Below are 16,947 nucleotides of genomic sequence, written 5' to 3' on the forward strand. Positions count from 1 at the left end.
TCTTAGTCTGTTTTGGTTTTGTTTTCAAAAAAGAGGCTTCATCTTATTTTGGAAGTGTTATACAAAAGATTTGTGTTTATCATTTTTTTTGGTACAATTGAAAATATTCACAAGTTAAGCATACATGTTACGATCTTAGATTTGGATTAGTAGTATAAGTTTGGAAAAAGGTAAATAACATAAACGAAAGATCAAATAAATCAAATAAGACAAAAACCACGAACAAATCTATAGCAACAATCGAGTATTAGACCTTTTCAGCCAGGGACGAGATGTAATCGAGCTTGAGTACTATAAAGAAAGAGTAGTAATAAAGATTAGGAAATAGTGAATTTTTAAGAACCAAGCTAAATATATTTTATTGATTAAATATTAAGGATGGGAAAAAATTAGATCATTCACAATGTCAGATGGGGTGTCTATTTATAGGGTACAGAAGTTGCCTAAAGCTAATAAGAGATTGTCACCTGTTCCAATGTCGTTGGAAAAAAACTAGCCCACTAATATATGTCAGACGTGGCTCTATCGAGGGTTGGTAATGATTTCTGTAATACTTGATACAATGTCCTTCTATTATTTGATTGGCATATGGTTACTATCCCAAGTATCAGACGCCCTCACTCTTTGCTCTGATATGTGCCTCACTGTGTTGGAATCGCCTCTAAAATGGTGAATTATGGACCAATTTCACTCGTATCCAACCCAATTTTTCCTAACTGACCCAAACCTAAACAACATTTTTTTCACCCATATAAATTGTCCCTTTATCTTGTGATTACGCATAAGACAAAATAAATTCACAAAGTGTCTTTTATAGTTGATCTTTCAATTTATCCCCCTTTTTTAAAGTGGCACATTATTCAAACTTGTAACATCTTCGTCTTTCAAATCTTGTCCCACTTTATACACGTGTTCATAAAAAAAAAAAGTGATGTTTCTTCTGGGGAGTGGCACTGATTCTTTAAATCTATGCAACCTCCTAGTGTTTTATCTATTGAGCATCTCCATAACACTCTCCCCTTACGTTGTGTTTTTTCTTTCTGTCAACTCTTCTTTTGAGAAGAAAAATTCCATATACCCTTTTAACCTAGTGCACTCTCTTCTATATTGCAGTCACATCTCACTCTTAAATCTCTCATATTTTTTCTTCAAACTCAGACTATTCGTCCTGTGACTAAGAAGAGGGTGGGTTCCACTTGGTACTACCATAGAGCCTATAGTGCCAACGATGTTTAGTACTGATGATTACTTGGGGATCCCTTAAGAGAGAATAAAGACATACAACTGCTGGGAGGATTCCCTTAGTACTTTTCTTATCACATACCTACTCCATCCATTCGGTATGTTGGTGGTCCCTTGATTTTTATATGGATCATAGAGAGGATCACCTCCCACGTGCTTGGTTTAATATTCCTATACACTTTGCTATTTATCTTGGACTTGGGTGATCTAATAGATGTCGTCATTATCTTATTTTGCAAACTTTCCAGCTAAGCATGGGGAAACTCAGTCTCGACCTGTGGAAGTCCATGGCTTGCCTCAGAATCCTAGACAACTTGTCTGGTTTTGAGTTCACTATCACGCACCTCTTTTTACTTATTTATCTGAGACTAACCCAGAGTTTATTCGAACTGGAGCCCCGCATCCCCGGCTTCATCCAAGGCGATTAGAGTAATTTCCTCGCCCTCAATTGGTATTATAATAGTTACCACAAAGGAGTATATATATATATACACACATAATTTTCCTTGGAATGTTCGCTATAAGTTCCTTACCTTTCATTTCTATTGTTATTATCATTTAATAGCTGCCTTACTCATTTTGCCTTATAACTTTTCAGTGGTGGCTACTGACGAATACACTTTTCAGTTTAACCAGACCCTTCAATGAATGGGTTTTGAGAATTTTTTCATCGGGTAGTATGCTCAGTCACTGCTGGGGCTTTTCGTTTTCTCCCCTTCCTTCCCTTTTTTATTTATTTATTTCATTCATCACTCTTAAATTTCCTTCTTTTTGCAGGTTCTTTGTTCAGAGCGGATCTTTTCATTGTCTCATCCACTGTTTAAATTCACCCACACTTGAGGGCCCCCCAGGTTCCACTTGTACCTCAAACTGTAGAGGTGATCTCGATTGCCTAAATGAATACTCAATATTGTAAAATAGGCTCAAAACCCAGTCACAGCCCTTGCCCTTCAAGAGGGAAAATACCATCCACAGAGGTGGTGGTGATAAATGAATCGCATAAGGCTGACTACTAGCCACCCAAGAACAAATCTAAGAGAACGAGCTGTGGTAGTAGCTCTTCAATTCATTATCACGAAGCGCCTACTACTGGTTTGGAGGCCACTCTTGGGACCTCCTTTAGTCCCTTGTGTCGACTGCCTAGCGAGAGTCCTATTTAAAGGTTTGGAGTTTCATCTAATAAGAGGAATTCTACTTCCTTGGGCCAGCCTACCATCGATCATTGTATGCTTAGTATTTATTTTTTGGATCGATGGGTGAGCCTTCGGCATCTTAGATAGTTTACTTGTCCATTCTCTCAAACGTGAATTTCCTGTCCAGGCTAGCCAAATTAGATAGCTATTTCAATACTATGGTTTCACCTGGTGATCAAGAGAGGTTGGCGTTATTCCATCAAAAAGCTTGACTAATGACATTGCCGATGCCTCAACCTAGGGGAGATAGCCCTACTTCTATTTTTTAAACAACTGGCTTCTTTTGTATTTTATCATTATATATTTCCCCTATTAACCTTTTCAGCTACGAAGAGTATGAAATAGTGGTAGAAAAAAATCAAACTTTAGTCACATTATCCCATGCTATAAGAAAATATGAAGCTATGAGTGATCAATCCTCATTGGTTGAGTTCCTTACATGATGTAACTTTTAGATCAATGACCTAAAGCTTTGAATAGAGAAGGCTAAACTAGATATGTAAGCCTTTTGCATAGATTCCCATGAAATACTTTTAGAAATTAAGAAGAAAGATTAAGAGCAAATGGCACAATTAGAGTTGATCGAGGGGCTGCTCCACCAATAAAGAGAGTTACAGGCAAGTCTTTGTAGGAATCTCTGAGGTGCCATCTCCATTCCTTCGGATGAGGTTGGCCATTCTCACCTTATTAAAGTATCGAATTAGGCTGAGCATCATCAACTTTGGGAGAAGATCTAGTTATTTATGGTAACATACTTAGGTGGTTGATTTTAAATCTCTATTAAGATGATGATTGAGAGCCAACTTACTTGGATTAATATCCTAAAGGAGGTGAGGTCTGGTCGACCTCATACATCTCAATATTCTCCAGTATAGGATCATTTAGCTGTAATACCCCGAGTCTGTACCCCGGACGCTACACGGTGCTAGCGACCCCAAAGGACCACCAGCTAACTCATGACTAGTACCTGCTGTGAACAATGAATAATAATATCATTGTAGTAATAATAATACTAAAGTAAATGCGGAAGTTAGGCTGAATACGCCATAAGGTTCATAACTAAGAACAAATACTGATAACTAAAAACAACTGTCTAAAATACTCTAGTCTACTATAAAAGCCTCTAATTGTCTGAATATGGAGTTGATGGGACAAGTCCCCAACTAACTCCAATTACTGAACATAACGAACAACTAAAATACTGAAATGATAAATTTATCCTCAGGCTATGAGGATTTACCACTAGATCTGCTGCTGATAGTCTGGGCTGCTAAGTATGGTCAGGAGCCCTTGCATCTGAACCTGTGATATAAGACATCATAGTGCAAAAAAAAAGTATGCGTCAGTACTTTGAATGTACTTATATGCTAAGTGAGGTAGGCTGATATACAGAGATTCATATGCCTGAACAATACTGGCTGAGTAACATGAACGTAACTAAATAAGAATACATGCATGAATACATAAACTGTAACTAAGATTACGATAACACTGGATAGTGAGTTCCGGATACTAATCAACTAGAATCTAAGTTTACTGATGTGGTATTACTGATAGCTGAATGACTATTTTTTGATAGTCCTAATTTTGTAGAACTGAACTGAGTTCTGTACGGAGACAGAAACTATGGGAAATAATCATCTAATCGACATGCCCCTCTCCGAATGGATTGGGGTCCAACCTGTAACCCAGTTGGAAGGGTGTGAGTACCGTTCCACGGGTAAAGACAAGCTGTGAGTTAACCTTCTCTAACAGGAAGACATTTTGTCAACCCTCGCTGGCAGGAAAACTCACATGAGATGTATTAATCCTAGTTTGGCAGAAAGATATCTCAACCTATGATCTCTATGTAGTTCTGTAAAATAGGGATTGCTTCTAGGGGTCATACCCTACACTGGTAGGAATGCCGCCATCCCTGGGTTTGCTTGGTAATGAATCCTACTCCCAACTGAAGAGACACTAAACTGATTTCTAAACTATACTAGGCCAGACTGAACTGTCACTGAGTTTACTGGGTTCCGCTGACTGACTGGGTAAAGGAAAATGACTCATTTGCCCTTAAAAATGCGGATCTAGACTACAGAAAAATGCATAGGCCGAATTGAACAGGGCACCACGGGCTCTGGAGCACCGCTCTAGATGAGGCGCCGCGGGCTTTGGAGCGCCACTCTGGGCAGGGTAGCACGGGCATATCGCTTTGAGCTACTATTTCTAAAAACCAAACATTCCCTTACACTAATCCAAAAATTTTGAAACTCATCCGAGATGTACTATTAACTTCCCCAATCATGAATCAACAAAAAAATTAACTTTCCAAGTTCGAAAAGTTTGTGAATAAATTCCTCAAAGTTTGAGGGCTTTAGAAATGACTAAGTCTTAATATTTAGCTAACATTTTCTAAGTCTGGGACCTCTTTTGGCATGTTTTAAAGGATTCAAATGACTAGAATTTTATGGGGTCTTACAATATCTCCCCCTTGGGAACATTCATCCTCGAATGAGACTGGTTAGGCTGAGAATCACTGATAGACTGAGTTTAAACACTACACATGCATAACTGAAGTATGACTACATGACTGAATTACTGGAAAGCTAAGTTCCCATACTAAACATGAATATCTGATGTATAAGTGCGGGACTGAACTGATTCATGAATGCATGACTGAATATGCAACGGTAAAGAATACAAAGATTATAAATGTAGCTAAATATGGAACTAAATAATTCTAAGAAAGATTATTACCTTAAGATGAATCTGATTTTACGAAGAAGAGGTGAGGATACTTGATCCGCATATCTACTTTTGCTTCCCAAGTGGCTGTAATACCCTGATCGTTCCTTAAGCCTGAATCCATCTTTTAAAGTGAATGTAGACGAATTTCAAGGTGAATGATGTTTAAACCATATTGTGTTTCTTTAATTTCTACTTTCTATCACGTGAATATTTGAATAAGCTTTTCGTCGATACCAAATTCACCCAAATCCGACCCTCGGGTGAAGAGTTAGAACCATTTTAGTGAGACAGTGTACCAACTGGCACTTTAGTGCGTTACAGAGCCAGCCAAAATGGCAATTGTCATTTTCTAGTGAGCGTCCATGATATTGGCATGTCGCTCCAAGGCTCAATATTAGGATTGTCAAATTCCAGTGCACCAACGCGATTCCACCACATCGCGGTGCCCTTCCAGGTCACGACCAAGGTGACAACGCGATTTCACCGCGTCGCGCCGCTGAGCAGTTTTCCAATTGTCAAAATCTAGTGAAGGTCCGCAATTATGGCCCGTCGCGCCAAGGCCAAAACTCGGGCTTCAGTTCTAGAATTTTCTCAAGGGTATTTTGGTCATTTTCATCCATTTTGACCTCTACATATATATCCAAGTAGGGAAGAGCAATTCATTTTCTCTCCAATCTCTTCCAAGAAAATTTAGTTCTAGAGCTCGGGTTTCTCTCCTTCAATTCCAAATCCAAATCTTCTCCAAGAAAATTCAAGAATCTTTCATATATTTCATCGAGTTGTTCAAGAATCAAGTTCTCTAAGTCAAAGGTATCAAGAAACTTAGCTCAAAAGTGTGAAGAAGAGTTTCCAATCAAGTCTTTTCATCTTAAAATTATAATCCAAGGTATGTGGGGCTTGAACAAGAATATCCTTTCATTCTTGTGCCCAAAGAATTGATTTTTACTATTGGAATTTTATGGTCCTTGCAAGTGGGTTTACACCCAAATTTCTTTATTTATGATTTATGAGATTTGAGTTGATTAAGTTTGATATTTATGATTATTTTACCATCATATTTCTGAAATTGAGAATTTATGCCATGGCTTGTATTTTGTTATTATGTATTGATGATTTCTAAGTGATTTAAGACAACTGTCATGAGTTATGATTTTTCCATGAGAAGTTTGAGTATTGAATATATTTATCGATATTGAGTTTGAGATTTAAGAATGAGTCCTATGACGTTTTCTCGAAGCTTTTGATACTTGATACGATTTGATAAGCAAGTGTACTTGATGTTGGGAAAGACTGTTTTGAGTTTGAGTTGAGTTAGGAATCCACAAGTTGTTTATGATTTACAGATGAGATATATTTATGATTTGGTCTTTATGATAGACCCTTGAGTTGATTAAGTTGGATTTTCTAATGCGTTCTAAACTGAGTCTGGGAGGAGTATTTAGCATCGAGTGGGAAGTATGGGTTCAGCGCATCCTGCTTCCCCATAACTACGTGCCACCATAGGATTGAGATTTGAGGGTCAAAAAGCCGAGTTTGTGATCACAGAGATATGTTTGAGGTTATACACCCTGGCAAGAGTATAACACTCCCGTCAATGTGGGGTTTCTTCCTTAGGAGGGCAAAACGTTGGACTCCATGCAGCTTACATGGTTTATGTCAGTTATAAGAAACTCCCAAGTCCATAATAGTCTAAGTTTCTTGAGTTACCGAGTCACTCTAAGTCATGAGTTAAAGAGTTTGAGTTGAGTCCAATGATTTATGAGATTTGTGAAGCATGTGTTATTATCGATGATTTATGGAAATTATGTTTCAGGAAATTCAAGTAAAGAGAGTCATTATTGTCAGCATGCATGACTTTATTTTACATTTATGATTTTGTTTAAAAGTATTGTATACACCCCTACATACTCAGTACAATCCCAAGTACTGATTCACATACTCTTCTATGTTCTACATTTTCTCGTGATGTAGGTTCAGGTGCTCAGTCTCAGCAGTGACAGTGATCTTTGAGTACCTCCATCTACATTGTTACAGTTGCTGAGACCTTATGGTTCGAGGACCTATGTCCCTGATTTTTGCCTTGATAGTAGATGGTTGTTTCTTTTCAGTTCAGGCGAGTCAGTTGGGTATCTGTCCCAATGACTCCTCAGTCTTTTGTAGTAGAGGCTTTGTCAGACTAGAGTACCAGTATGTATAGAACTTTCAGTATTTTGTTTGTACAGGATAGTATTTCTTCGTATCACAGTATGCTCATGACATGATTATTCTCTCCTATTTTAAAATGATTAGTGTTATAGTGAATTCTGAAAGTGATCACAGACTTAGAGGGTTATCTTGAGGCTACGTGTGGCCTTAAGCATCGTGTGACATCTTGGGATAGGTTCTTAGGGCGTTATAGTAGCTCCCTCAATTGACTGATTCTGCCAAAGAAATTTGACTAAGGGATCTTCTTTATTCCTTAGTCTGCAAATCTGGTGATTGAGAATCTGGACTGGAACCTCTTCAAAAGAGAGATTACTCTAAATATTTACATTCTCTAAAGGAACTAAGGCTGCCGGGTTACCAATGTATTTCTTTAGCAAGGAGACGTGAAATACATAATTCACTAAAACTAGATCTGAAGGTAACTCAAGCTCGTAAGCTACCTTTCCAAAACGACTGAGAATTCTGTACGGACCGACATATCAGGGACTGAGCTTCCCCTTCATACCGAACCTCTTCACTCTTTTCATAGGAGAGATTTTTTAGAACACTAAATCACCGATCTCAAACTCGAGATCCTTTCTCCTTACATCTGTATATGATTTTTGTCGTCTCTGTGCTGTCTTAAGGCTTTTCTCTGATCAACTGGAATTTTTCTAGGGCATCAAATACTAAGTCAGACCCTACTACTACGGCCTCACCTACCTCAAACCAACCGATTAGAGATCTACATCTCCTACCATAGAGAGGTTCTAACAGATCCATCCGAATAGTGGAATGATAGTTATTATTATACGCAAAGTCGATCAAAGGCAAGTGGTCATCCCAACTACCTCTGAAATCAACCACGCATGCTCTCAACATATCTTCTAGAGTCTGGATGGTCCTTTCTTCTTAACAATCTGTCTGAGGGTGGAAGGCTGTATTGAGGTGAACTTGGGTACTAAGACCCTTTTGGAATGCTTTCCAAAAATAAGAGATAAACTGGGTACCACTATATGAGATGATAGACACTGGGACTCCGTGTAACCTGACCAACTCCCTGATATAGAGTTTGACATAGTCCTCGGCTGAATAAGAGGTAAGAACTAATAAGAAATGAGCTGATTTGGTCATTCTGCCTACGATAACCTATATCAAATCATACTGATGGCGAGTACGAGGCAAATCCATAAAAAAATCCATGTTTACTTCCTCCCTTTTCCATGTGGGGATACTGAACTCCTGCATGGACCCACTAGGATTTTGGTGCTTAATTTTAACCTGTTAACACGTAGAGCACTTAGATACAAATTCTTTCATATCCTTCTTTATCCTACTCCACCAATAGATCTCCCGCAAATCACAATATATCTTAGTGGCCCCTAGATGAATCGAGTAACGCGCACCATGTGCTTCTGCAAAAATTCGCTGCCTCAAGTCATCTACACATGGAACACATAGCCGACCCTGGAAACGCAAGTTTGTCCCATCAACTCCTAAGTCAGTCTGTCTTAGAGGCTTTTCAGACATTTTTAGATAGTTAGTTAGTTTGTCAGTTCTTACCAGTTAGTTTCAGTATTTCCGCGTATATTTCAGTGTTGTGGAATCATTTGTATTATTTACAATATCTAAAACCTTATGGCGTTTTTCAGTTAATTTCTGCACATACTCTTTCGTTATTAATTTTATTCAGTGCTCACAGCAGGTACCAGCTCATGGGTTAGCTTGTGGTCACTTATGACCTAAGCACCATTGTCGTGACTAGGGGGTAGCCTTGGGTCATGACAATGATCATACTATAAACCATGCAAATCAACAACCTCATAATCAACTAAACAACGATAGGAATAGAGATTTCTAAGATTGTTAAAATAGTCTCAACCCTGGAATTCTCACTATTATTGTTTACAACTTTACTTACGTTGCTATTATTGTATTTTGTTATTTCATTATTTATTATATTTTTACTTGAAATTTCACAATCATCTTGATACTTTGAACACTTAATACATTCTTGTCAAAAACTAAAGTTTGTTGAATTGCTAGTTACATAGTCCTCGTGGGTGCGATATCCGACTATTCTAGCCACTATACTACTTGTACGATCGTGTGCACTTGTGTGTGCGTTATACCGCAATAATTACTCCATCATATTTGCCTTTCAATTTTGACATTTGTATGCAGAACATTCACAAAAAGTGGCAAAATATATAAAACCAGTATGATCATAATCATAATGGTTTGTTGTTTCAAAAACTGCAAAAGGAGCATCATTAGCCCCAACAGCAGCACCACTACCACTACCAACAGCTCCATCACCATTAACACCATCTAAAATAATAAGCCTTCCCCTTGGGAGAAAACCTCTACTTTCTGATCTCTGACTAACTTTTTTAACTTAACTAGAATGGGTTCTCTGTCTGGCTTTTCCTTCACTTTGAAAACCAAAGATGATCTTGAAATATTCTGAACCTACACACTCCCCTCTGCTTAATTGAGTAAGCAAACACCTAGCCGGGAAAGCTGATGAACTTCCTTAGCTAACGTTTTCTTACCACTCTCAACATAAGCAAAACTAACCATAGACAGTCTACTGAGAGCATCAACTACTATATTGGCCTTGCCTGGATGGTATAGGATACTCATATCATAATATTTTAAAAGCTCTAACAACCTCCTCTAACGCATATTCAAATCTTTCTGAGAGAACACATACTGCAAGCTTTTGTGATCTGTGAACATATCAACATGCACCCCATATAAATAATGCCTCTAAATATTTAAGGCAAACACCATAGCTGCTAGATCAAGATCACGAGTTAGGTAATTCTTCTCATGGGGCTTAAGCTATCAAGAGTCATAGGCTATGAACTTACCACTCTGCATGAGGACACAACCCAAACCTACTTTGGATGCATCACAGTACATAACAAACCCATCTGAACTATCTGGTAATGTTAGAACTAGGGCTGAGGTTAGTCGAGTCTTCAACTCCTGGAAACTCTTCTCGCAGGTATCTGACCACTGAAACTTGACTTTGTTCAGAGTTAATCTGGACATGGGGGATGTAATAGACTAAAACCCTTCAATAAATCAACGGTAATAGCCAGCCAATCCCAAGAAACTCTGGATATCTAATGGAGAAATGGGTCTAGGCTAGTTTCTCACTGCTTTGGTCTTTTGAGAATCAACTCTAATGCCATCACCAGAAATAATATGACCAAGGAATGGTACCAACCTTAGCCAAAATTTGCATTTACTAAAATTGGCGAACAACTAATGAATTTTGAGAGTTTGTAATACTATTCTGAGATGGTTTGCATGATTATGTTTACTACAGGAATAGACAAGAATGTCATCTATGAAGACTATGATAAACATGTCCAAGTACGACTTGAACACACAATTCATCAAGTCCATGAAAGCTGCTAGGGCATTAGTAAGACCAAATGACATGACTAAGAATTCAAAGTGGCCATACCGAGTTCTGAAAGCTATTTTTGAAATGTCACATTCTATGACTCTGAGCTGATGATTGCTTGATCTGAGGTCTATCTTAGAAAAGTAACTGGCAACCTGAAGTTGTTCAAACAAGTCATAAATTTAGGGAAGTAGGTACTTGTTCTTGATTGTGACTTTGTTCAACTGACAGTAGTCAATAAACATTCTGAGAGAATCGTCTTTCTTATGCACGAGCAGAACTGGTGTACCCTACGGGGATACACTGGATTTGATGAATCCCTTGTCTAGGAGATTTTTAAACTGTTCTTTTAATTTTCTAAGTTTTGCTGGGGTTATTCTATATGGCGGAATAGATATAGGCTAAGTATCTGGAAGAAGGTTTATTCCAAAGTTTATTTCCTTGATAGAAGGATTTCCAGGAAGATCTTCAGGAAACATATCTGAGAATTCATTTACCACTGGAACTGACTTAAGACTGGGAGTCTCTGAACTAGATTCCTTCACTCGTACAAGATGATAAACATATCACTTAGATATCATTTTTCTTGCCCTAAGGTAAGAAACAAACTGACCCTTAAGTGCTGAAGTACTACCCCTTCACTCTAGGATAGGTTCATTTTGGAACAAGAATTGGACAATTCTGTTTCTGCAGTCAATTGAGGCATAGTATGAATAAAGCCAATCCATGTCAAGAATGACATCAAAATCTGTCATCTCTAATTCTACTAAGTCTACTGAAGTGATTTTCTAAGATATCATAACCAAACAGTTCCTGTATACCCATCAGGCTATGATAGATCTACCCACTTGGGTAGAGACTAAGAAAGGCTCTGTTGGGATTTCGGGACTGACTCCAAAGTCGACAGCTATATAAGGAGTTCCAAAGGACAAAGAAGCTCCTGGATCTAGCAAATCATAAATATGTAAATGGTAAACTTGTAGCGTACCAGTGATCACATCAGGAGAACTTTCCTAATTCTGTCAGGACTAAAGTGTAAAGAATCTGTTTGGGCGTTACCCACTAGTGGCACTGGAAGTGGCACCCTGTTGATTCGGGCGATCAAACTAAGCTGAGGGATAATTATGCTAACTCAACAAACCCACCTAAGAACACTCTTTGATCCTATGGCCTGGATTGCTACATCTGAAATACACATAGCTGCCAGCTCTGCAGGCACCCTGATGGTTTCTGTTATATATCTGATAAAGAGGATTTGTTCGAGCGCTGCTGATACTACCTTGAGATTTAGATCCTGGCGCCCTATCTTTTCTACCATTTATGAACTTAGGAACTGGAGCACTAGCTAAGGACGGAGCTGGAACTAAGGGTTTCAGATAAAACTGGGAACGGTTACCGTCCTCTAACCTAGGCTGGTTAAAATTAAAGCTACCTATTCTAGCACTCTTATTCTCCCTCTCCTTCTCCCTATTCATAGCCTCCTTTATCTGCAGAGCATAGACCATGAACCTGGATATGCCTATCTCCTTAATCAGCATTGCAGTCCTACACTCTTTGACCACACTGCTAGGCACACCCAATACAAACTTACTCATCTTTGATTTGTTATCTGCTACCACATGAAGGGAATATCTATCTAGATGAGTATACTTGAGAGAATACTCTTGTACTATCATATTGTCATGTTTTAGATTAATAAACTCTAAAACCTTAGCTTTCCTCAACTCTAGTGGGAAAAACCTATCAAGAAAAATAGTGGCAAACTCCTCCTATTCTACGAGCCCTACGTCAGCGACCCTCTCTGCTTTCCACTACTTGAACTATGAGTGAGCCACATCCTACAACTGATATGCAACCAACTCAGCACTCTCACTTGAGGTCACCCCCATAATATCTGTGACTTTCTACACCTGATCAAGAAATTCCTGTGGATCTTCATCTGACTTAGACCCGGTAAATGATGGAGGGTTCATTCGGGTGAAATCCCGAATCCTGGATGCAGCAGTATTGACCATTGGGTTGGTTGGAATGACAGCTGGGCATTTATTTTAGGCTGCTACTAAATTAACCAAAGTAGTAAATGCAACCCTAAATTCTATATGGAAGACATGCTTGTCCAGAGGATCTGCTTGAGCGGGCTGAGGTGCTGGCTGATTTCCTGTTCTTCTTCTATACTTTTTAGGAGGCATACTCTGTAAACGGAATAAAGGAAATAATTATATGGAGAGTTTAACTTAAGATCATGCTCACTCGCACAACATGAATACTAAAATAAGGGAAACTTTTCTTAAATATCTTGTAGCCTTCTGTTCAAAATTGTGCCACGCAACATACCCATGCACAAAACTTTACTTGATGTGGATTTCAGACTCCCTAGGACTCTGTTGAACCTTAGGCTCTAATACCAAGTTTGTAATGCCCCGAGTTTGTATGTCGAAGGCTACACGATGCTAGCAACCCCGAAGGACCACTAGCTAACCCATGACTGGTACCTGCTGTGAGCACTGAATAATAATATCACTGTAGTAATAATATATTAAAGTAAATGCAGAAGTTAGGCTGAATACGCCATAAGGTTCATAACTGAGAACAAATACTGATAGCTGAAAGTAACTATCTGAAATACTCTAGTCTAGTCTAAAAGCCTCTAACTGTCTAAATATAGAGTTGATGGGACAAGTCCCCAACTAACTCCGATTACTAAATATATCAAATAACTAAAATATTGAAATGATAACTTTGTCCTTGAATTATGAGGACTCACCACTAGATCTGCTGCTGATAGTCTGGGCTGTTAAATATGGTCAGGAGCCCGTGCGTCTGAACCTATGATATAAGATATCATAGCATAAAAATAAAGTATGTGTCAGTACTTTGAATGTACTGGTATGCTAAGTGAGGTAGGCTAATATGTAGGGGTTCATATGCCTGAACAATACTAGCTGCGTAATATGAATGTAACTAAATGAGAATACATGCATGAATATATAAACTATAACTAAGATTATGATAACACTGGATACTAAGTTAAGGATACTGATCAACTAGAATCTGAGTTTACTGATACTATATTACTGATAGCTGAATGACTCTTTTCTGATAGTCCTAATTCTGTAGAATTGAACTGACTTCTGTATAGAGATTGAAACTGTGAGAAATAATTATCTAACCGACATGACCCTCTCTAAATGGATTGGGGTCCAACCTGTAACCCCAGTTGGAAGGGTGTCAGTACCGTGCCACGGGTAAAGACAAGCTATGAGTTAACCCTCTTTGACAGGTAGACATTTCACCAACCCTCGCTTTTAGGAAAACTTTCATGAGATATATCAATCTTAGTTTGGTAGGAGGATATCTCAACGTACGCTGGCTATGTAGTTCTGTAACATTGGGATTGATTCTAGGGGTTAAACCCTATCGGTAGGAATGCCTCCATCCCTGGGTTCGCTCGGTGCTGAATCCTTCTCCCAACTGAACAGACACTGAACTAATTTCTAAACTATACTAGGCCAGACTGAACTGTCACTGAGTTCACTGAGTTTTGCTGACTGATAGAATACTACTGAGTTTTGTTAATTGATAGAGTTCTACTGATCATGACATAACAAATACTATTTTGTAACTGACACTGGCTCTAAGAAAACAACTAAATTATCGGGTATTAAGTACCCCCGGGACTCGGTAGCATGAAAAGTAAAGCATGACTTGATCTTGAAAGGCATAACAATGTATACTTGTCCATAATTCATTCATAGAGACATTTTATCAAACACTTGGAGAGCATGGATTATTTCACATGATAATAGCCAACACATGAAATCATGAATACAATACTTAATTCCAAATTCAAGGGTTTAGCATGCAATTCATATAATTTCCCATAAATATTATTCTAGTTTCATGAACCTTTTAATAATCACGGATTGAAAACCCAACTAACATCATATACATGCATACAATCAATTTCAAGCATGGGAATTCATAATTTCATAATCTTGTACTTCTAAAAAGAGATTCTTGTACTCTATGGTTGAAAGGACCCATAGATGAACACCTAACATACCTTGATTGCTAATTTCTTGAAGATTGTGGTGATTTCTTGAGACTTAATTCTTGAGATTGATGAAGCTAGGTCTTATTCTTAAGAAAATTTTGTGAAAAGAATGAGTATTTATGCTATTTAGGGCTTTAATCCCATGTTATGGACTTATTGGGTGAAGTAAAATAACCCATTTGCCCTTACAAATATGGAGCTAGACTGCAGAAAAATTCATGGGCTAGACAGACCAGGACACCACAGGCTATGGAGCGCCGCTCTAGATGAGGCACCGCGGGCTCTAGAGCGCCGCTCTAGGCGGGGTGCCGCGGGCATATCCTCCGGAGCTACTATTTCTGAAACCCAAACATGCCCTTATGCTGTTTCAAAAATTCCAAAACTCACCTGAGATGTACTATTAACTTCCCCGATCATGAATCAACAAAAAGATTTACTTTCTGAGGTCGGGAAGGTCGTGATTAAATTTCTCAAATTTTGAGATCTTTAGAAATGACTAAGTCCTAATACTTAGATGAAATTTTCTAAGTTTGGGACCTCTTTTTAGCATGTTTTAAAGGATCCAAACAACTAGAATTTAGCGGGGTCTTACAGCAGCACACAAGGAATGTATGGCAAGGATACCTTGGGTGTAGGTCTGGTATCCCTTTTAATGGTCAAAATCCATGTTGTTTATCTTAGGTGAGACAATATAGCAAAGTACTACCACTTTCTCATTTCCCTTAATTCCTTAATAATTGTCTCACGCAAACCTTGACCCTCATGTTTTAGTCATTTTAGGCCATCTCTCCTGCTTGGTATGGGGTGCGGGGGAAGCAATCGACCAATTTGGTCCATACATCACCATCCCTCGTGTCCTGAGCCTTCACACGAGCCATAAGTTCCTTATGGGGGCGATAAAACTTTCTTATAGCTCTGTCATGACACTCGATGGATAATCGCTATGACCCATGCATTTTTGCATCCTCTTAGCTCAAACCCGCTTGTACAGAAGCCATGACCTACTTTCTTATGGAGTAAAGAAACATAAAGAAACATACAAAAATAGATAAAGCTAATAACCTACACAATTACTTTGTCCCCATGGTTCGCGCTAAACTATTTATCATCTATTTTTGTACAATTATATTTATTCATAAATCAAATAAAAATCTTAAGATATTAGTTTCAGGTTAGTAGTATAAGTTTGTAAAAAGGTAAATAACTTATATGAAAGATCAAATAAATCAAATAAGGCAAATATCAAAAGCAAAACTATAACGACAATCGATTATTACAACCTTTCAATGATGGCAAGACATGACTGTGCTCGAGTATAATAAATAAAAAGCAGTAAGAAGTTCAAAAATAGTGAATGCGTAAGAACCAAACTAAAGATATTTTATTACTTAAAACGTAAGGATAAGTAAAAGTTAGCTTATTTACTGTAAGAGAAAGAGCGTCTATTTATAGGGTACAGAAGTTGCCTAAGAAAAATAAGAGACTACCACTCATCTTAATACTGTTAGAGAGAAACCAACTCACTATCATATGTCAGACGCAACTCTATCAAGGGCTAATAGTGCTTTCTGGAATCCCTAACATAATGTTTTTCTTTTGTCCATTTGTACATCATCACTATCCCTAGCTGGTCTCGAGCGTCCTTGCCTTTTGTCCGAGTATATGTCTCACCATATTGGTGTTTTCCTAAAAATTATGATATTCTGGAATGACTATATTCATACCCAGCCCAATTTAGATCAATCAACTAAAATCTATAGTGAGCTTTTTCCACGCCATACAGTTTGGATTTCTAATCCACCACTTTAAAGTAGTTATTTTATTTCAACCACCACATAATAAAGACAAAAATAGATTTTCCTATCAAACCAACTTTCTCTGGTGTCTTTAGTATAAAGTGAGCGACTATCATACGTCACTTGTATAGTTCTTTTGTCTAGGACGTGTTGATGTATAAATGCAGGTGTTCGAACTACTAGTTAAATTTGAGAAAATGACTTTGTGATGGGTTGTAATTATGATGCTACTAATTTAGAAGGATTTTAATTTAAAATACTTTAGTAAGGTGGAAAAGATTTTCGGTGTCCAAGATTTGTGATTTGTTACTACTTTGGTGATTA

General features: G+C 38.0%; 1 long non-coding RNA gene across 2 annotated transcripts; it reads left to right on the top strand.

The window, feature by feature from the left end:
- Window positions 1-982: 982 nt before the first annotated feature.
- Window positions 983-7,782, top strand: LOC107874910. 2 transcript variants are annotated; one of them, XR_007056492.1, is made up of 4 exons: window positions 983-1,671; window positions 1,841-1,916; window positions 2,020-2,120; window positions 7,140-7,782. It is a non-coding gene; the product is annotated as an uncharacterized LOC107874910 (long non-coding RNA). The 2 variants fall into 2 exon arrangements; XR_001675640.2 differs by lacking the exon at window positions 7,140-7,782 and having other exon boundaries at window positions 984-1,671; window positions 2,020-5,997.
- Window positions 7,783-16,947: the final 9,165 nt, after the last annotated feature.

Source organism: Capsicum annuum, chromosome 6 (assembly GCF_002878395.1).
Source record: "Capsicum annuum cultivar UCD-10X-F1 chromosome 6, UCD10Xv1.1, whole genome shotgun sequence".
In the NCBI taxonomy this organism is placed as follows: domain Eukaryota; kingdom Viridiplantae; phylum Streptophyta; class Magnoliopsida; order Solanales; family Solanaceae; genus Capsicum; species Capsicum annuum.